The sequence below is a fragment of the Vidua chalybeata genome, chromosome 16 (genome assembly GCF_026979565.1).
Source record: "Vidua chalybeata isolate OUT-0048 chromosome 16, bVidCha1 merged haplotype, whole genome shotgun sequence".
Classification (NCBI taxonomy): domain Eukaryota; kingdom Metazoa; phylum Chordata; class Aves; order Passeriformes; family Viduidae; genus Vidua; species Vidua chalybeata.
In genome coordinates, this window is record NC_071545.1 from 565,464 (window position 1) to 583,306 (window position 17,843).

General features: G+C 51.3%; 2 long non-coding RNA genes across 2 annotated transcripts; both read right to left on the reverse strand.

The window, feature by feature from the left end:
* Positions 1-9,869: 9,869 nt before the first annotated feature.
* Positions 9,870-11,380, reverse strand: LOC128796291 (uncharacterized). Its single transcript, XR_008433772.1, has 3 exons — positions 11,288-11,380; positions 10,535-10,639; positions 9,870-10,165 (listed from the first exon to the last, which is right to left on the reverse strand). It is a non-coding gene; the product is annotated as an uncharacterized LOC128796291 (long non-coding RNA).
* Positions 11,381-15,585: 4,205 nt separating this feature from the next.
* On the reverse strand, positions 15,586-17,630 carry LOC128796290 (uncharacterized). The gene is made up of 2 exons (XR_008433771.1): positions 17,347-17,630; positions 15,586-15,917 (listed from the first exon to the last, which is right to left on the reverse strand). It is a non-coding gene; the product is annotated as an uncharacterized LOC128796290 (long non-coding RNA).
* Between the last annotated feature and the right edge of the window lie 213 nt (positions 17,631-17,843).

Sequence of the window (17,843 nt, forward strand, 5' to 3'; positions counted from 1 at the left end):
TTCTCAGACTCCTGTGACTGTTCAGCTTTCCTCTTTGATAATCACCCACACAGAGATCTAAGTTAGGATTGGAACTTACCCTTGAGCTAATGCAGAAATAAACGTAACTGAAGGGAAAGCCTTCCTTACTGTCCAGCGGATGACTATACTGTAGAAGGAGGACATTGCCAGGTGGAGAGGCCAACCAACAAAACCTGCTTTGTCAAGGATTGGGAAATGGAAACATTGCTGAGGGTCGAGCTGAGGAAATACGATTCTGAAGGTGCTCAAAAAAATCAAGATTTGTGGTGGAAAACCATTTCAGGGAATGGGAGAGAGTTAGGGACAGGATCTGCTGTTCAGCCAGAAGGAAGAGGGTAGAGCCGCCAGTCATGTGGAAGGGATGGGAAAGGTAGGAGGGTATGTGGAGCTGGGCACTGAAATGGAACAGCTGAGATACAAGCACCAAGGGACAGCTCTTGCTCTCACTGAAGGGAATGGACCAACTCCCATTGACGTCAATGAGGGCTGAACTGGGACCCTTGCGAGAAATATATTGAACACAGACAAATCCAGCAAAGTCAAAACAGATGATGCAGACTGCTTAATACAGTCACAGGGAGCTGATTGCGAAACCTTCTAATAAGGCAATTCTGTCAAGCAGCCATCCAAGCCCAGTAGGCTTCGACCTAGGAGAGGAACATGGGACGCTGTGGTCCTGGAGAAGGCATACCCAAGATGGAAGGCTGAAATGACATGGGATGTGTCCTCACTGTGCTTCAGCATAACCCCACTTGCCACCTTGTTTGTGTGACCTTCCTAGCTATCTTACTGTATTCCAGGTGCTTTTTCTTGAGTTTCCTCTGTCCCACCAATGGAGCTTTTCTGAAGCTGGAGGTGTGGACAGACTGGACAAGTTGTCAAAGAATACACTACTGTACCTCAGCTGGCAGTGGGGGGCAGCTGAGTGTGCACACGCCTAATCCATGGCACATGCAAGTCAGTTCAACTTAGCCAACGTGACAGAACCGCACTAAGCTGGCTGAAGTGACCTTATTTGCACGGACTAAGCAAATGCACATGGACCGTAAGGCTGACATGCAGTAACCGGTTACCGCATGATAGCCGGTTCCTGTGTTTGCGCTCAGCCTCTGACTCATCACCCCAAATTCTTCCCTTGCTGTGCTTCTCAGTCCCTTGTTCCATGTTCCCAGTGCCTGGTTTCCTCTGCGTCAGGGATGTCTGTGATCCTACAGCAATTCCGTGTCTGTCCAGAGAGTAGTTTTGGCAACTGTCCTGCTCTGCTCCAGGGAGTCTCAATGATCTGCTCCAGATTCAGGCTCTCCTAGTCCTCTTCTGAGGGTACTCAGCCAGCCAGCTCCCTGTGGGACCCCAGGTCATGGGTCCCCTCACTCCATAAACCCTTTCCAGCCCAGCAGGCCTCCTTGGGCACCAGAACCTGCCTCTCCTCCATCTTTATTTTTGTTCCCCACTTGGAGAAAACAGAGTCCAGACATGGCTCTACCCTTAAAGAGCAAGATGTGGAGCACTCTAGTGAGGTCAGTGGCGGGATCTTGGCAGTATCTTCTCTCTGGCACAGTGAGAATTTGGAAAAGGTGATGGAGTTGAAAGGAGAGGGCAGGATGAAGTTACTAGTGTGGAATGAAGCTGAAAATAGAAGGAGCTGAGTTTCTGGGTGCTCCTGAGGATGTCTCATCCTTGACCAAGCACTGGTTCAGGCTGAAGAGCAGAGACTTCAGTGAAGCCACACTTACTCTACACCATGTTGAAACAGAATTCAGTCCAGAAAGATCCATTTCCCCTAAACCTGGAGTTGTATCACAGTTATAGCTGTGTTATGACAAAAGGGACAGATCTAAATCAACTGATTTGTAAGTAGAAAATTCAAAGGAATGGGAGCAGGAGTGGAGACAGGAGAGCGGCAGGAGTGGAGACAGGCAGGGGGCATTGTTGCTCTTAAAATGGGCCTATAGTCTATGCACAGTTTAGATGTTTTGGGAAGAGTGGAATTTCACTTTTGATTCCCCATGGATAGACTGGACTGAAACTTTACCTTCCTTTTCACCCTGGATCCACTGAAATAGCAGCATCTTGTATAAGGACCAATTTCCTTGATGTAAGAGTAATGTTTGGTGGTGAATCCAAGAGTGTACACAGGGACAGGTTACCTGCAGTGGGTATTGAGGCATTGCCTGAACTTTCAGGAATGAAATGAGCAAAGCCAAAGTGCTGGGGCCAGCAGACATGAAAGACACCAAGAGGGGCCTCTTTCAACTGTGCCAAATGCAAAATAAAGGCTATGGAAATGTATGGGCTTGCTCTATACTGGGGCAGAGGACATAGAAACAAAGGGCATGAAAAGGGCAGATATTCAACACTTTTTTGATACTGTTACCCATAATGTTTAATGTCCTTTTTAATGGCTTAGAGTGCACTCTCAGCAAGAGTAGGGACAGCCAGTTGATACCCCCGAGGGCACAGCTGGTAGTCAAAGGGCACTTCACAAGCTGTCCTCTATTCTGTGCTGTGATATGCATTTCAGCGCTGAAGGTCTGGCATTTTCTGCTGCCTGCACTGCTTGTTTGCTTCTTGCTTCCATTTCAGGCAGCTCTCTTTCTTTGAATATGGTGGAAACAAACATTCCTTCTCTAAGTAAACAGCTGAAGGGACTGTGTTAGACTAGCCACACCTCAGTGAATTAAATTTGCACCGTGAGCCATAGTTTTATGTTTGTGGGTTTCCCACAGTAGCACCAGGATGTAATCACAGCATTGTCACCGGTAAGCTACTGCATCAGCCTAATGCACTTCTGCCAAGGGCTTGCCTCTGTGCAGTGACATGGGAAAGGACCTGGATATGGGAAGAGGTGTGGGCTTGAAGGAGCCCTGCTCCACATTAGTTCTCCAGCCACAGCCTGGCACAGAGCTTCTTCCCTCTCCATGCAAACTGGCACATGGGGACTGTGTTCTCAGAGAGGAGCAACCTGAGTGGTTCACCCTATGTGGTGAGTTAAAGGTGTTTCTGGAAGCACACAGGAAAGCAGCACCATCACCATCTCCTTAGCTGGTCCCAGCTGTACAGCAGTATAGGCAATACTGTGTCTTCTGGAGTGTATCTGGGACAGCCTCCTCCATCAGTGTTCCTACTTTTCCTTATTCATGGGCATATCATAAAGTGAGGTTTTGTTATTTATAAGACTGATTTTTCTCTCTCCCTTGTCTTTTTTTTAGCAAACAGTGCTCCTCTCCATGTTCCACGACTCTTCACCTCCTCTGAATATCTGTATGGGTATGTTTATTGATATGACAGCATGCAGCAGTCAGCGCTGCCAAAGTCAATGTGTCCCTTGTCTGCTGAGGATAGGCTGGGGCTGTCAGCTTTCTGTCTCCTGAGAGAAACCAAGTCTGTTTGTTGATTTTGCCTTTAGCTGGTGTTAGATAAACAGTGAAATTGTATTATTTTTGTGCTTCTTCCTATGACCAGCTTGAGCACTGTAGTGGGCACATCAGTCACTGACATCAATTCTTTCCAATGGATTTTGTTCTGAGTGTTTGGTGAAGCCTGGACAAAAACACCGTTATCTTTGAAACTCATCTGGAAGGGTGGGAAAATCATGACCCTTATGCTGTTCTGGGGCTTAGCCGTGGTTGATGCTGCTTGACATTTTGGGGTGCTGGTCTCACAAGGTGGGGGGGCTGCTTCTGCCCATCAGGTACATGTGTTCTTGGTCACTCTGTTTATCAATGTTAAATTTCCTGTTTTATAGTGGTGACATCCTCAGTGCAAAACCAGAGGCAGCAAGCCTATTCAAGGAAACCTCACCTCCCAGGACTCTCTTTTCTCTGGTGGATCCTCTAGTGTTCTGAAAAGTGTGAGTCCTGCCTAAAGATTCTGCATGAGTAGGTGGTTGGGGAAACTCTGGGTACTCTTTTCTCGTGTCTGATAGAAGTTGAGCTCTCACAGCAGCTTTCTGTATGGGCTCCTCCTATGCAACTGGTAAAGAGAGGAATCCCATGTTACAGGTCGAGTCAGACCATTGGCTTCTTGATAGCTCAGTCTGATTGGGTGAAATTTGCTGATGGGTTCCGAGCTGTTGGGGATGGATGAACAAACACAAACAGCATGATTCCTTAGGTTTTATTTCCATTGGAAACCAGGCTGAAGGAGCCAGCTCCACTATTCCCTATGGGATTGCTTATGACCAAAAACATTGCAGAGGTCATACTTCTTGGTATCTGCATGGGATCTTTTGTTGGGGCAAACTCATTCTGTGCCTTTGGAACCAGCTGACAAATCTTGATATGCAACAGCTGGCCTGAAATGGCAGATCCTGGTGCACCAGGATTTCAAGGAACAGGCAACCAGAGGAGAAAACTGGGTGAAGAAATGCCTGATCTTGGGCTTCTGCCAACAGAGAGCAAGACCTGCTGACACAGTGGGAACACAGAAGTAAGACCAGTCATGTTCTCAGGTGCTGGGGCCTTTCAAAGTGAGTATGCTGGCCCTGGTAGAGTGGGCTTGCTCCAGAGAGGTCCTTCCCACTGGACTTTAACAAGCAGGAGGATGAAGATGCTGGGAGAGGTGACCCAAGTAGTTTTTGGTCTGATTTTACTCACGACTTGGGACTTTTGTTTGTGGTACACAAGTAAAAGTTGGGGGTCCGTCTCCCTCTGCAGCACTGCAGAATCATAGAATCTTAGAAACTCCTGAGTTGGAAGGGTCCTACGAAGATCATCGAGTCCAATTCCTGGCCCTGCACAGGACAACCTCAAGAATCTCACCATGTGCCTGGGAACACTGTCCAAATATTTCTTGAACTCTGAGAAGCCTGGGGTCATGACCACTGCCTGGGGAACCTGTTCCAGTGCCCAATAATCCTGTGGGTGAAGAACTTTTTCTTAGTACTTGATCTAAGACTCCTCTGACAAAGCTTCATGCTTTGGCTCTTCACCATGTGTCAACAAATTATGCCTGATCAGCAGGATTAGAGCATGTCACAGTTTCTTTCTAGGCTTTATGTCCAGCTTTCCTTCCCACAAAACTCAGCCAAGGGAGAGGGCAGGTCAAAGAGTCTGCAGCTTGTGTGAGTGATGGTTTAGCACAGACAACATATTTTGAACCACAAAAATGGGGAGTAGAGTTGCTGTTCTGATGTGATTCCAGGCTCTTTAAGAAGAACAGAAGAGATAAGGAGAACCAGGCAAACTATCCTTGGAAAGATAAACAGAACAATACAAAGTTACTGTTGAGTTAGGAAGAACAATTGCTGAGAGCAACAAAGGTGTTTCTAGACAAAGAACTGCAAACATTTTAAAAGGGAGCCAGAATAAAGAGACCATGAACAACTGGGCAGGATGTGACCTCCTCTGAACCTGAAGGAGGAGCCTGGCAGAGCTCCCAGGCACATCATTTCCACATGTCTGATGCTCTGCAAACATCTGCCCAGCACCTTAAGGTCCTGCTAAAGGCAGTGGTGTAGCACTGTAAGTCCAGGACAGTGCCTGACAGCTCAGCTCCTGCTGCCTGGGCTGACTGACTTTGGCATTGAGTGGGATGGATGACTGTTATCCTGCTGTGGAGCTATGATGTAATTTGATTCCTACAAAATACTGGTGCTGAAATATATTTCTGGGTCCTGCAGTTTGGGTACAGTTGCTGTTTCTTTGGACTGTCTTATACTTCTCAATCTTCATTACAGAAGTGCTCATGTCACATTGCAGCTGACCCCCTAACGTAATACCCTCGGAGGCAGCAAAGATGAAGAGCTGAAAGACCTTATGTTTACATTACAAAAAATACTCTTTCTGGGTTCTTGTTTTCTATCATGGCCAATCACACTGCCACTCTCCCTTTCCCAGTTCTTCTCATGGCACCTAGTGAGATTCTTGAGGTTGTCCTGTGCAGGGCCAAGAGTTGGACTTGATAACCCTTGTGGCTCCCTTTTCAATTCATGAGATTCTATGGTTCTGATTTTTTCCACCCCTCTGTAACCATCCATTGCCCTTCTGCCCCATCCTTCATCTCCCCACTGCTGTCTCCCTGGTGCTGTGATGCCATGAGAGCAGATATGCTGCCATTGGTAGAAGGAGATGGTTACTGCCATGCCAATGCATGTCTGTGAGCTGTCTGGCTCCTTGTGCAGTTCCTGAGTCTGTGAGTTCCTGTGAGTCTCTGCACGTTAGCTCTGTGCATTGCAGTCATGCAGCTCTTTGTGAAGCCAGTTAATGGCTGCAGTATTCCATGCATTTCCCACTGATTGCAGCACCCATGCAGTCATGGTTGGCAGCTGGCAGCAATGTGCCAAGCAGAAAAAACACATGAGCATGTCAGCTCTGTCTTGTGGTGGTTGTCCCTGGATGCTTCAGAATAGTCTGGCCCTGGAGCCATGTGTTTTCCATGTGGCTCCCCCTCCTCCCTGAGTGCGTTGTACATGGTGACCTCTGGAGGTCCCTGCCACCCTCAAACATTCTGTGCAGTAAGAATTCCCCCCTGCAAGGGAGGATGTTCCAGTATGGGGGTGGCATGGCACCTGGGGTCTGTAGGTGTGGGGTGATGCTCCCCTGCTGGGGCAGGTAGTCTTGTATTCACACTCAAAGAGAAGTGCAGTGGGTCTTTAACCAGGAAATGAGCTCAGGGAGCTGGGTACTCAAATGATGAATTGCTGGAGTGTGTAGATGTGTGTCCTGTAGCCCTTTGTGGTACCTGTCCTGGAGACCAGGAGCACTTTAGAAACAAGACAGCAAAGTTGTGCCTAGGGTCCATGGAGCGCAATCTCAAGCAACCAAATATTTGCTTTCCTAATGCTGCTCCTAGGAGCCTTGGCTACTTGAGATGATAGTGTGTGTCTGTTATTTCAGTTGGGCAGGCTGAAACACCCAGACATTATAAGGTTTTTTTTCTGCAGAACCAACCTGAAAATCTTTCTTGGAGGTTCTATGTACACCAGTCTGCCATGGCAAAAACTATCCATGTACGAAACCATTTTCCAGGACAGTGGGAAACAGGTGCTGAGGTAAGTTGCAGGTCCCCCCTCTGAAAGCACTGTCCTGGCTGTGGATTCTATGCTGTGCTGGACCACAGAGTTTCATGGTATTCATCAGGATCCTTGCACACCTTGCCTCCATCCAAGGCCACTGTTTTAACCTGACCTCACCTTCAGCATGCCTTCTGCTTCCCTTTCCTGAGGATGTGCATGAGCTGGCTCTTACATCCCCTGCAGATGCTCTGAAATAGGTAGGGGAAGACTGTAATAGTGGCATAGAGGTTCATTGGACTGCCCCTTCCCACCCTCCAGATAATGCCACAGAGACTGCCTGGGATGTTTTGGTGCATGGACAAACTTCTGCAGCAAGTGGCAGTGAGGTGAGTGATGCTGGAGGCCTCCTTTGTGATTTCAGGGCAGAGCAGTGTGTGCCTGTCCAACAGAGGCACCCTTGGGGCTGAGCCTGCTCCAGGCTAGCTCTCTGAGTATGCACACCTGAAGGTGCATCCCAACAAGGGTAAGGACAAGATCCTTATGCTTTGCAAACCTTTTCTGCTTGTGGCTGAGGACACCCAGGATTGAAATAGAAGGACAAAACAATTGTGCCATGTGGCATCTGGCGTTCATGCTACATCATGACCTGACCCTGCCTGGAGTCTCTACCTGCAGACAGAGGTTTCCCTTGGTCGCAGCAGATCTGCTCTGTCTCAGATACAGCTGACTGTGAGCAGGCTCCACCCAGGCCATGGTTCCATCAACACCTCTGGAGGATGTGTTGATGGAACACAACATCCATGTGTACATCTGCCTGGAGCCGGGCCTGCCCAGGAGAGCTGGCATGGGACAAACACATAGCTGGGGTTGTCTACAGCCCCTGCTCGCTGTCAATCTTGACACAGTGCCCTCACTTTTCTTCCCCTGCTATGGCTCTGTGTTGTGAAACATTGACTGCCTTACACCAATGAGACAGCCAGGCAGCAAGAGACAGCAAAGGTTTTTTGTCTGGTCACGCAGGGCTCAGGTTCCCCTGTGCTTACATACAGCATTATGAGCAGGGCAGAGGTACAGTGTCAAAAGATAAAGATCTAGGGATAGGGCAAATACTAGGAAGAAGCGGGATTGTCCCAGAGCAGAGAGAAGCAAAAAAAATTACAGAGATGACAGTGAGGAGCTGCTTCAGAGGAGCCTTCTGCTGAGCTCTGAGGCCTGATTCTCCATAGGCCAAGTCCTCAGCCAGTGCACAGATGCAGGCACTGAACTGCATAGGGACATCGTGAGGGGGCTGTCACAGACCTGCACTTGCAGCGGGGGACCTGCACCTCCTGAAAAATGCTCCTCTTGAGCTCTCTGAGACCCTCATGGCACACCTGGCCAGGGCTGGTCAGGACAGCCACAGAGGAACAGGACACAGGACACCCTGGCATAGGAGCAGGGCTTCAGGAGGGAGCAGCATCTCAGCCACAGTGCCGGCAGTGGAGCCTGCCAGGTAATTACAGATGATTGTAGAACTGATCTAAGATGAAATGCTTTGGATCAAGACCACAACCAAAAATATTGTGAGTTGGATCAAACTGATCCAAACAAATCTGTTTGTTTCCTGCTTTCCTAGCAGACAGTCAGTCTTAAAGGTCACAGAGCTGAGAAGTGTAGCTGGGCACAAGTGGATTTTCCTTTAGGAAAATTACAATGACAGAAAATTCCTGACCAGCTTTGCCCTAAAGGTGAAGAAGGGGGTCATTCACCTCTCCCAATTTTAGACATCTTTGTGAGGAGCTGAGACATGGAGCCTTGGAACGCAGAGAGTTTAGCATCTCTAGCCAGCACAGAGGTCCCCACTCCCCAGGGGACAAGGCCAGCAGGAGTGATGGCTTGTCTCTTGCATATTCCTGCATGCTGAGTGGAGGCTGGGCCTCCTCAAAGCATCCCTCCAAACTGCTGACTTTTGGGAAGTGGGAGCCTTTCCAAGCCTTGGGGACTGTTGTTGACATGGAATGAAGGTATGCAGACAGGTTGAGGCAGAACAGTGACATGAACAATCAGACTTATCCCTTTTGACAACTGCTTTTTTGATAACTGCCTGTATTGTTAGCCAGCATCAGCCAGTGACTCAGAGATGGAAATGTGCAGGGACAGGCTTTGTAACTGTCCCAGCTGCTGGCTCCTCATTCTTTCCCAAAAGCAGGGATACCCTGATCCACACCCCTGTGGACCCAGCTCTGGAGCAGCTGGTGGTGGCACAGCAGTCTGAGGGCTGCTTTCCTTTGCGGGTGTCTTGCTGCAGGCAGTCACATTGGAAGAGATGCTCGGAGCTGGAGAGCTGCTGGCTCCCACCTGAGTGCAAGTCACTGTGATTCAACCCGAGGGCTCCCAGCTCTGTGTGGTGAACTCACCTCACCATCCGACTGATCCCTGAGGTGATCTCACCCACCAGATTTCTCCGCAGGTGGGATTGCCCCAGGAGGCTGCGCAGCTTTAGGAGAGCACAGTGAGGCGCTGGCTGCTTCCCCATGGCCAGCTGCAGCCTCCCGTGCTGTTGCGGCTTCCTGCAGCTCCACGCCCGGTTCCGCTGGGAGCCTGGCTCTCCCAGGCAGGTGTGCTGAGGGAGCGGGCCCAGCACATCCACTTGGCAGCCAGGGATGATGCTGCTGCTGGAGAAGCAGTGCAGAGGCCAAATGTTTGCAAGCAGCTGTGTGCACATAGAGCTGTGTGCAGGAGCACACTGGGGTACTTGGCCTGTGTCCTTCATCTCTGCTGCTGTCCTGTGTCTAACTGATGCAGGCTAGCTTCTAAACGAAGAATTTGCCCTTCAAATTTGGTAATGTCACTTTAATTCACAGAGCACTTTTAAGATGCTCAGATGCATTTGGCAACTGTGGTCTGTTTTTATTAGTAAAATTATAGCATATCACATTAAAAATCTGTTTTCATTGCCCTTGTTGGAAAGGATGCCAAATGCAAATCCATTTAGATAAGTGAAGTGGATTTAAAGACTTCCTTTTGCTGTGCCTATTAAACAGGTGACAAGCTAGAGCCTTGGAGTTTCTTTCCTTTTCTGGTGTGGGAGCTGGGTGCTGGATCAGGAGCAGCAATGGAGAGTGTTCTGACCCTGCATACTGCCCAGTCAAGCAGGTGGGCAGAGCTGCTTGCCCTGTGCACACTCAGTCCCGTCTTGCCTGGAGCCAGCTGGGAATGGAAGGGAACAGACTGTTCAGTTTGTGAGTAGGTTGGTTGGAGATGGCTCTTCTGTAGACCCAGGAGGAGCCCCTGTGCCTTCACTGGGCTCTGCTGTGACACGGCTGCACCAGGAGCTGCCTGCAGACTCGCTGGCAGACAGCTTGGCAGCCAAGACCTGCAGAATGCCTCACTAACACTGGGGCTGATATGCCCAGGGCCACAGCAGAGTCTGGGGCAGAGGAGAGGTGATCCCAGACCTCTGCAGCCCTGGGGACAGAGCTGGACAGAGCTGAGACCACTGAGTGTTACCTTTGGCGGGTCTCTCCCATCCTGTTTCCCGCCTTAGACCCCAGTAGCTGCATTATCTGTGGAAGATACCTGTGTTCTGGTGCATGTATTCTTCCTCTCTCTGTCTCTGTGGCTGTTCATTGTGCACTGTGGGGGGTCTGGCACCTGGCTGTGCACCTGAGGCACCTCCATGCCCTGCAGAGGGGAACAGTGCCCTCATGGGAAGTCTGTACGTGGTGGAGGTGCTGGCCAGGGTGATCCAAGCTTGCTCTCCATGTTCACACTCCTGTTGATCTCCACACCTGAGTTGCCTCTTCCTGTCATAATTTTCTCAAGAAAATGCAGAATTTGTCTTCATGGGCTGATCCTTGTTCTTCCAACAACTGCAATGCTGCCCATTGTACCTCCCAACATGCCCTGGCCTGAGACACCTGTCCACATTCCTGACCAGTTCCTGCATTTCTTACCTTCACTTCATCCCCTCATAACATCCCAGAGGCCACTCTTCTGGAAGTTCTTCCAGAAACCTGGTGATCCCTACCACAAACCCCTGATGGATGCAATTGCCCAGCCCAGTGCCTTGGGAACAATACCCTGCAGGCCTGTAGGTGCAGCTCATCAGGTGCTGGGCATCTGTGCTAGTGCAAGCCCACAAGATGCAGAGCTTGTGCAGCATTAACAGTATTGAGTCACCATGATAGTCCAGAACATTTATAGTTTTGTTTCTAGCATCAAGACTCTTTTTTTTCCCAAAGGATCTGATATCCTGGGGATACTGCTGTGTGTCTGGTCTGGGTCTTTTCAATTTGCACTAGGAAGGAGGGTGCAGGACCCCCATCTGACCTGGCCTGATGGAGCATGAGGTTGTCCAAGGGCAAGATGGGCTCCAAGGATGTAGGAATGGCAGAACGGGACACAAGGGAGAGAGGGAGAAAACTCCTTTAGTGGCATGTGGTGTTGTCCATTCTGTGCCTGCAGTGGCAGGCTGGGTACTGCTGGGGGGTCAGGCTGCTTTACCTTGGGCCTCTTAGCAGAGATGTCCTGGTCCTCGTGGTCCTGAGGGAGCTGAGAGCTGCCCCTTTCCAACATGTTGTGCCCTTGCTGCCTGTCCTGCAGCCACCCAGGTACATCCACCCGGTACCTGGGGAGCAGCAGCTGCCCTGGCTGGCAGTTCCCACATGGAAGCACAGGAGGAGGGAAGTGATTCAAAGCCACCCAGTGAGTCAGTGGGTTAGCTGGGAATAAAGCAGAAGTCTTTTGCTCAAACCACTCACTCAGCTTCTCTGGGAAGGTTGAGTGCATTCTAGGGGGACTTTGCTGCTTCAGCAGTTTCCAAAGAATCAGGGCTCTAGATGTAACACAGCAGATGCTCTGCTCCAGGCTGCACTTGCAAGACCAGTTGCTTAGAAAATTATAATGAGCCAAAGAGGCAAGGCAGCTGCTCCCTGGGGCAAAGCACAAGGATTTGCGCAGGGGAGAGGGTGGTGAGACTCAGACCCTGACACTCCAGCCCTTATGCAGTCATAGGCAGGTTGAGGTACCCAGATGTTCCAGTGCAGGGTCTAACTGAGCAGTCAGAGATGTTTAATGATTTACTGCCCACTCTATGCCACCATCACTGTATGTGCTTGGCCATGTGGCCTCCGGCAGGGCTGGCTGTGACACGAGGGGATGGCACAGCGCTCTCCAACCCAGCAGACCTCCCTGCATCCTGTGGCTGGAGTTGGGCACTTCTGCTCATACCTCGGAGTGTTTCCCCTCCCTAGCACCCAGAGGTGGGATCAGGCATCTGCCAGGGCTGTCTCCTCCCCAGCAGCACATGGCAGCTCCACTGTCCTCTTCCTCCTGCTCCACTGCCTCCCTGGGATTCAGCTTTTGGAGCAGCTTATCTCTGTTTCCAATGTGCAGGCCAAGCCAAGCTGTGCATATTCCTTGTTTGTGAGTTGTTTCAGCCCTGCTCTGTGCCAGCTAAGGTGGGAGGCAGTGGCTGGCAGCCGAGCCCACAGCCACCACAGGGGCTGGACCTTGCTGAAGCTCTGAGATGTGTGGTGGCACAGCTGGCCCAGCCGAAGGTGGCTGTGGTGGCTGGAGGCATCAGCCCTGGAGGAAGGGCTGTTTGTTTACCCGGGGCTATGGGTGTGCTTGCCCAAGTCTGTGGTCCCCGCAGTGTCTGGTGAGCAACTGAGAGAGGATGGAGTGTGTGAGGTGTGGGAGCTGTGGTTTCTGCAGGCAGAGGAGCTGGTGCACAGCTTTGGCAGTGTCTTGCAAAGAAGTGGCCCCTGGGTTTGGAAAGGAAGATGGGGGGAGTCCTAGCTCTCTTTGGTGCAGCTGGATGGCTTGTTTGGGTTTCCAGTGGCTGCTCTGGAGGTTGAGCTCATGTTTGCTCTCTGTCCTGCTTCAAACTGGTAGAGAAGTGGCAGGGAACCCAGTGGCTCCTCTTGCTCTGGAGCTAGGAGATTCCCCACAGCTGCCAGTCTTCTGGCTTGTCCCCAGCCCACTAAGCCCAGTGGCTGGAGCTGTGTGGATGTCCTGCCTGCTCTACATTCCAGAGCCCATACAGGATGGAGCAGCTGGCTGGCAATGTCACTCTGGCCCTAACCCTAACCCATCACCTCTCTGTGGCTGTCTGAAATAAGCTATCACATGCTCATTTTTCCCTTTCCCCAGAAAAAGCAAAGCACAACCCATTGTCTGAGACTGCAGGAGTTGCTGGGGTGGAGACTCTGGGGAGATGCTGGCACTGAGCTGTTTGTCTCCCAGCAGACTAGTCTATACCTCCTCCTGGCCTGCTCGGGTTGTTGCCTGGACCATGCTGAGGAGGGTGAATGGAGGAGATGCTGCAGAGCAAGGAGCTGTGGAGCTCTTAGAAGGGAAAATATATCTGTCCTGATGCTGTCACTGTGCTATAGGGACAGGGATGGACTCCTTCACCCTGCAGTAACCAGACCATGGTGCCAGCAGGGTCTGACTGGTTGCCTGTGGAGGAGCACCCCAACTGGCCCCCCAGCTCCCTCCACCAGACATGGATGTGCTCGGTGCTTAGATGGGTAGACGTAGTGCCTGCTGCTGCTCCCGTACCTAGGGAAAGCTGCTGGAATGGCTGCAGAGCCAGCACCCTTGGGGAGGCGAGGGGCTGGATGTCTGTGGCCTCTTTTGCATCTCTTTAACAAGGCATCCCCCATGTGGGATCCCGTTTTCTCTGGGCTGTACCACTTCCTTCTCTTCTGGCTGTTGGAAGCACAGGGGGTTGCTTACAGCCTTGCCAGGCTGGCAGTGAACTGGAAGGGCTCCAGCTGGCATGCCATGGCTAGCCCCAGGCTCAGCTGCCCTCTGACACAGGAACCCCAGTGGGAAAATTACTCCCACACAGGCAAGTCACAAGCAGTCACAAATCAGGGCCAGGCTCTGTTCCTTCAACCTTTCTGCCCAGTGCTGGGATATTTTTACAGTCACTGCTTGAATTCTACCTTCTTTGAGAGCAGGGGCAGGGAAAGGGGGAGGCTGGAGACATCCCTGTCCTTTGATGCATGGTCCATGGTGAGGCAAGATGTCCCCAGCCTGCCAGTGAAGCCCTCAGCCCCATGACCAAGTTCTGTCCATGCTCAAGAACTGCAGTGAAGAACCAGAGAAGAGCAACCACGGAGCACAGCTGGGTTGGGACATGCCTGGACACCTCTTGGTGTTGAGTCTGGCAACCTCCTGCCAGTGGTGCTGCTGTGGTGGGATGGGATGCAGCAGCCTCCCAGGATGAATTATCACCCTGCAGCTGCTGATGACAGCAAGACCGGCATGGTTATGCCTCCCTGACAATCTCTTCATATCAGTTTCATGCCTCAGATCTACCCAAGATCTGCCTTTTTTCTATGGGGAGAATAGCACGCGAGGGGCTCCTTCTCCACCCCCAGACCCTGGCCTGCCGCCACTGCCTTTGGATGCCGTGGCAAAGTCATGCCACACTTTAATTGCATCAATTAATTCCTGAATACCAGCCTTACTATGGCATGGGGCAGGGCAGGGGGCCCGGGAGCGAGGAGTACAAATGGGCTGTTGTATTGTCCTCCCGTCTCATTGCCTGCCAGGTCCTGCTGGCCTGGCCCCATGCTCTGAAATACTTCAGCATCCTCATGGCCTGCCCCAGGCACTTGGCTCTAGCTTCCCTCCAAACTGGATGCCCAGGATCCTTTCTGAAGACTCCTTGTGCCAGAAGAGAAAGAGCTGGGAGCTGTGGAAGTCAGGCAGGGTCAGGGGCCCAGGGGAGCAGGCAGTGTTATGCCCATCCTTGGGGTCACCCCAGGAATGCCATGGTTCATGGATGGGGGACATTTCCCAGGGTGTGAGGTTGTCTCTTGGCTGTGCCCCTATGAGGATGCTCAGGACAGCCAGAGGTTACATTGACTCCATGGCACCATGAGGTATTGCTTAGCCCCAGTTGAAATCAGCTGCAATTCCAGTGGCTGGAGAGCTGTCAGCTCCTATAGGGCCATCCTGCTGCACAGTGGCTCAGGTGTCTGGGAAGTTCACGTGTGAGCTGGCTCCCATGGCTATGCTCCGTGCTCCCAGATCCTGTCCCATGCTGACTCTTGATTTTCCCAGGGGAGTGAAGCCTCTTTAATGCCCCCAGGCTGTGCGAGGCCTCCAGGGATATGGGGGATAGCCAAGAAATCCATGCTCATGCCTGGGAGATAAGTCCTCAGCCTGCTGTGAGCAGCCTGGGGAACTCTGGGCATTTTGTCTCTCTAGGTCTTGTTTCTTGCAGCTGGAATGGTGGCATCATCCCAGCCCAGGGCCCCCTGACGAGGAGGGGTGTGCTAGTGGGTGCTGAGCAAGGACCAGGGGCTTGATGAAGAGAGGGAGAAAGGCACCTAAATGGTTGGTTGAGCTCCTGCAGGGTTTGCACTGGAGCTGCTTTGCCTTGGGGCTTGGGATGTGCCCTGCACAGCCACCTAGGTGCCATCAGCCCTCTCCACGAGGAACCCCAGAGCCTGTATCCAGAAACACTCTAGAAAATACTGGCTGGCTTAGATACATTGCTATGCTCCTTTCTTGTTCAACACTTGCTGTCAGAATTCCTCTGATGGCTGCCCATCCCTGGAAGTCCCCTGCCTGCTCTAGGATAAGCTGGGCAGGGAGAACCCTCAGCCTCGTGTCACATGGCACTCAGGAGCTCAATTTATTTCACTCTTTTTCCCTCTCCCTGGAGCTGAGGCCACACCTTGCCCAGGTGCCTCTTTTTCTCTGATATTTTACCATCAGGGGTTGGATGGTTTTTAGCAGCAAGCTGAGACCATGCTGGGGCAAGATGGGCAGAGCTGCCCACTGGATGCTGCTTCCTGGCCCCAGGCAGGGCAGGATGGGTAGATCTGTCCCCTTGGTGCTGTTTTGGCTGCTTTGCTAAGGCATTGGCTGCTGCTGGTCCCGCTTCCAGCAGGAACATTTGGAGGAGGCAGTTCCAGTCAGCCCGTTGTCATACAATCTGCAGGAGCATTTTTGGGAGGGTTTTTACTCATCTGCTGGCATTTACCAGCCATAGGTCCTCCCACCCCACCAGGGGCTCAGCCCTGTGTTACCCCTCCACCAGCCCTGTGGTGCTGCTGTGCTCATGTGCCCACCCTGCACAAAAGAGCAAGATGGCAAATGATTAACGGTTGTGGGCAGGTCAAGTGATCTTTGCATGGATTGAATGCAGCTGGAACAGAGAAGAGGAAAAGAAAGGAAAGGAAAGGAAAGGAAAGGAAAGGAAAGGAAAGGAAAGGAAAGGAAAGGAAAGGAAAGGAAAGGAAAGGAAAGGAAAGGAAAGGAAAGGAAAGGAAAGGAAAGGAAAGGAAAGGAAAGGAAAGGAAAGGAAAGGAAAGGAAAGGAAAGGGAAAAAGGAAGAAGAAAACGAAAAAAAAAGGAAAGGGGAAGGGGAAAAGAAGAAAAAAAGAAAAATATAAGAAAAGAAAAAACTCCCATAATAATAATTAAAACAAGAAGGGAAAAAAATAGGAAGAAGAAACAGGAGGGAAAGAAAAGAAGGGAAAAAAAAAAAAGGCAAAAAAGCAGCGATCAAAGTAGTACCATGAGGAAACAACCCTGGCCTATGTGGTGCTTTTGGCTTGGAGCAGTTCCCAATGCCAAGATGTGCCTGTAGGGCTAACTGGAGGAGAAAGCCAGGCTACACTCTTGCTTTTATATCCAGGCTTCTGCATGGATGAAGATTTTGGGATCAGGAATGGTCAGAGGGTGGAGCATCTCTCAAGTGGGGAAAAGCTGAGAGATTTGGTGTTGTTCAGCAGAGAGGAGAGAAGGCTCTGGAAACACCTTATAGTCCCTTCCAGTGCCTAAAGGTGACTTGCAAAAGAGGTGGAACAAACATTTTAGCAGGGTTTGTAGTGATGGGACAACATGGGATGGCTTTAAATTAAAAGTGATTAGATTATCTGGATTAGATGTTAGGAAGTATTTTTTTACAGTAACAGTGGTGAAACCCTGAACAGGTTTCCCAGAGAAGCTGTGGCTGCCCCTGGATCCCTGGAAGTGTCCAAGGGCAGGTTGGACAGTGTTTGAAGCTGGGATAGTGGAAAGTGTCCTGGCTCATTGAAGATTTTTGGACTGGTTGACATTTCAAGGTCCCTTCCCACCCAAACCAGTCTGTTATTCCATGATTATATTTTCCTGCAGGGAGGTGCTGGGGTGCTGCTGCCTGGGGGAGGGCAGTAGTGCCATCCTGTCTGTGCCTAGGGTACAGAGAGGCTTCAGCCTCTCTGGTGGATTCCCAGGCCGGCTTCCCACACAGCGCTGCCAGCGAGCAGAGTGGGGCTGGGCACCGCATGGCCCCGACAGGCGCTGCAGAGCCAGCCTTGCTGGCACCGTACCCAGGTCACCCAGCAGCCTGAGTGTAGGACCTGCTCTCCTCCACCTACCTTGGGCTCCCCCATACACCAAGGTGGTGCTCTGGAGATGGGGAGAAGGGTCACCAAGCTGCCCTCCTGGGGTGATGGAAGCTGCCTCCAGGGGGGCAGTGTGTGAGCTCACACCGAGTGTACAGAGGGCAGAGTGTGAGCTCACACAGTGTGCAGAGGGCAGTGTGTGAGTTCACACAGTGTGCAGAGGGCAGTGTGTGAGCTCACATGGAGTGTGAGAAGGCAGTGTGTGAGCTCACACAGGCTGTGCCGAGGGCAGTGTGTGAGCTCACACAGTGTGCAGGGGGCAGTGTGTGAGCTCACACAGAGTATACAGAGGGCAGTGTGTGAGCTCACAGTGTGCAGAGGGGCAGTGTGTGAGCTCACACAGTGTGCAGGGGGCAGTGTGTGAGCTCACATGGAGTGTGAGAATGCAGTGTGTGAGCTCACACAGAGTGCGCAGGGGGACAGGGTGTGGGCCTGCACAAATGTTTCTGGATATGGATCACCTGGGCTGG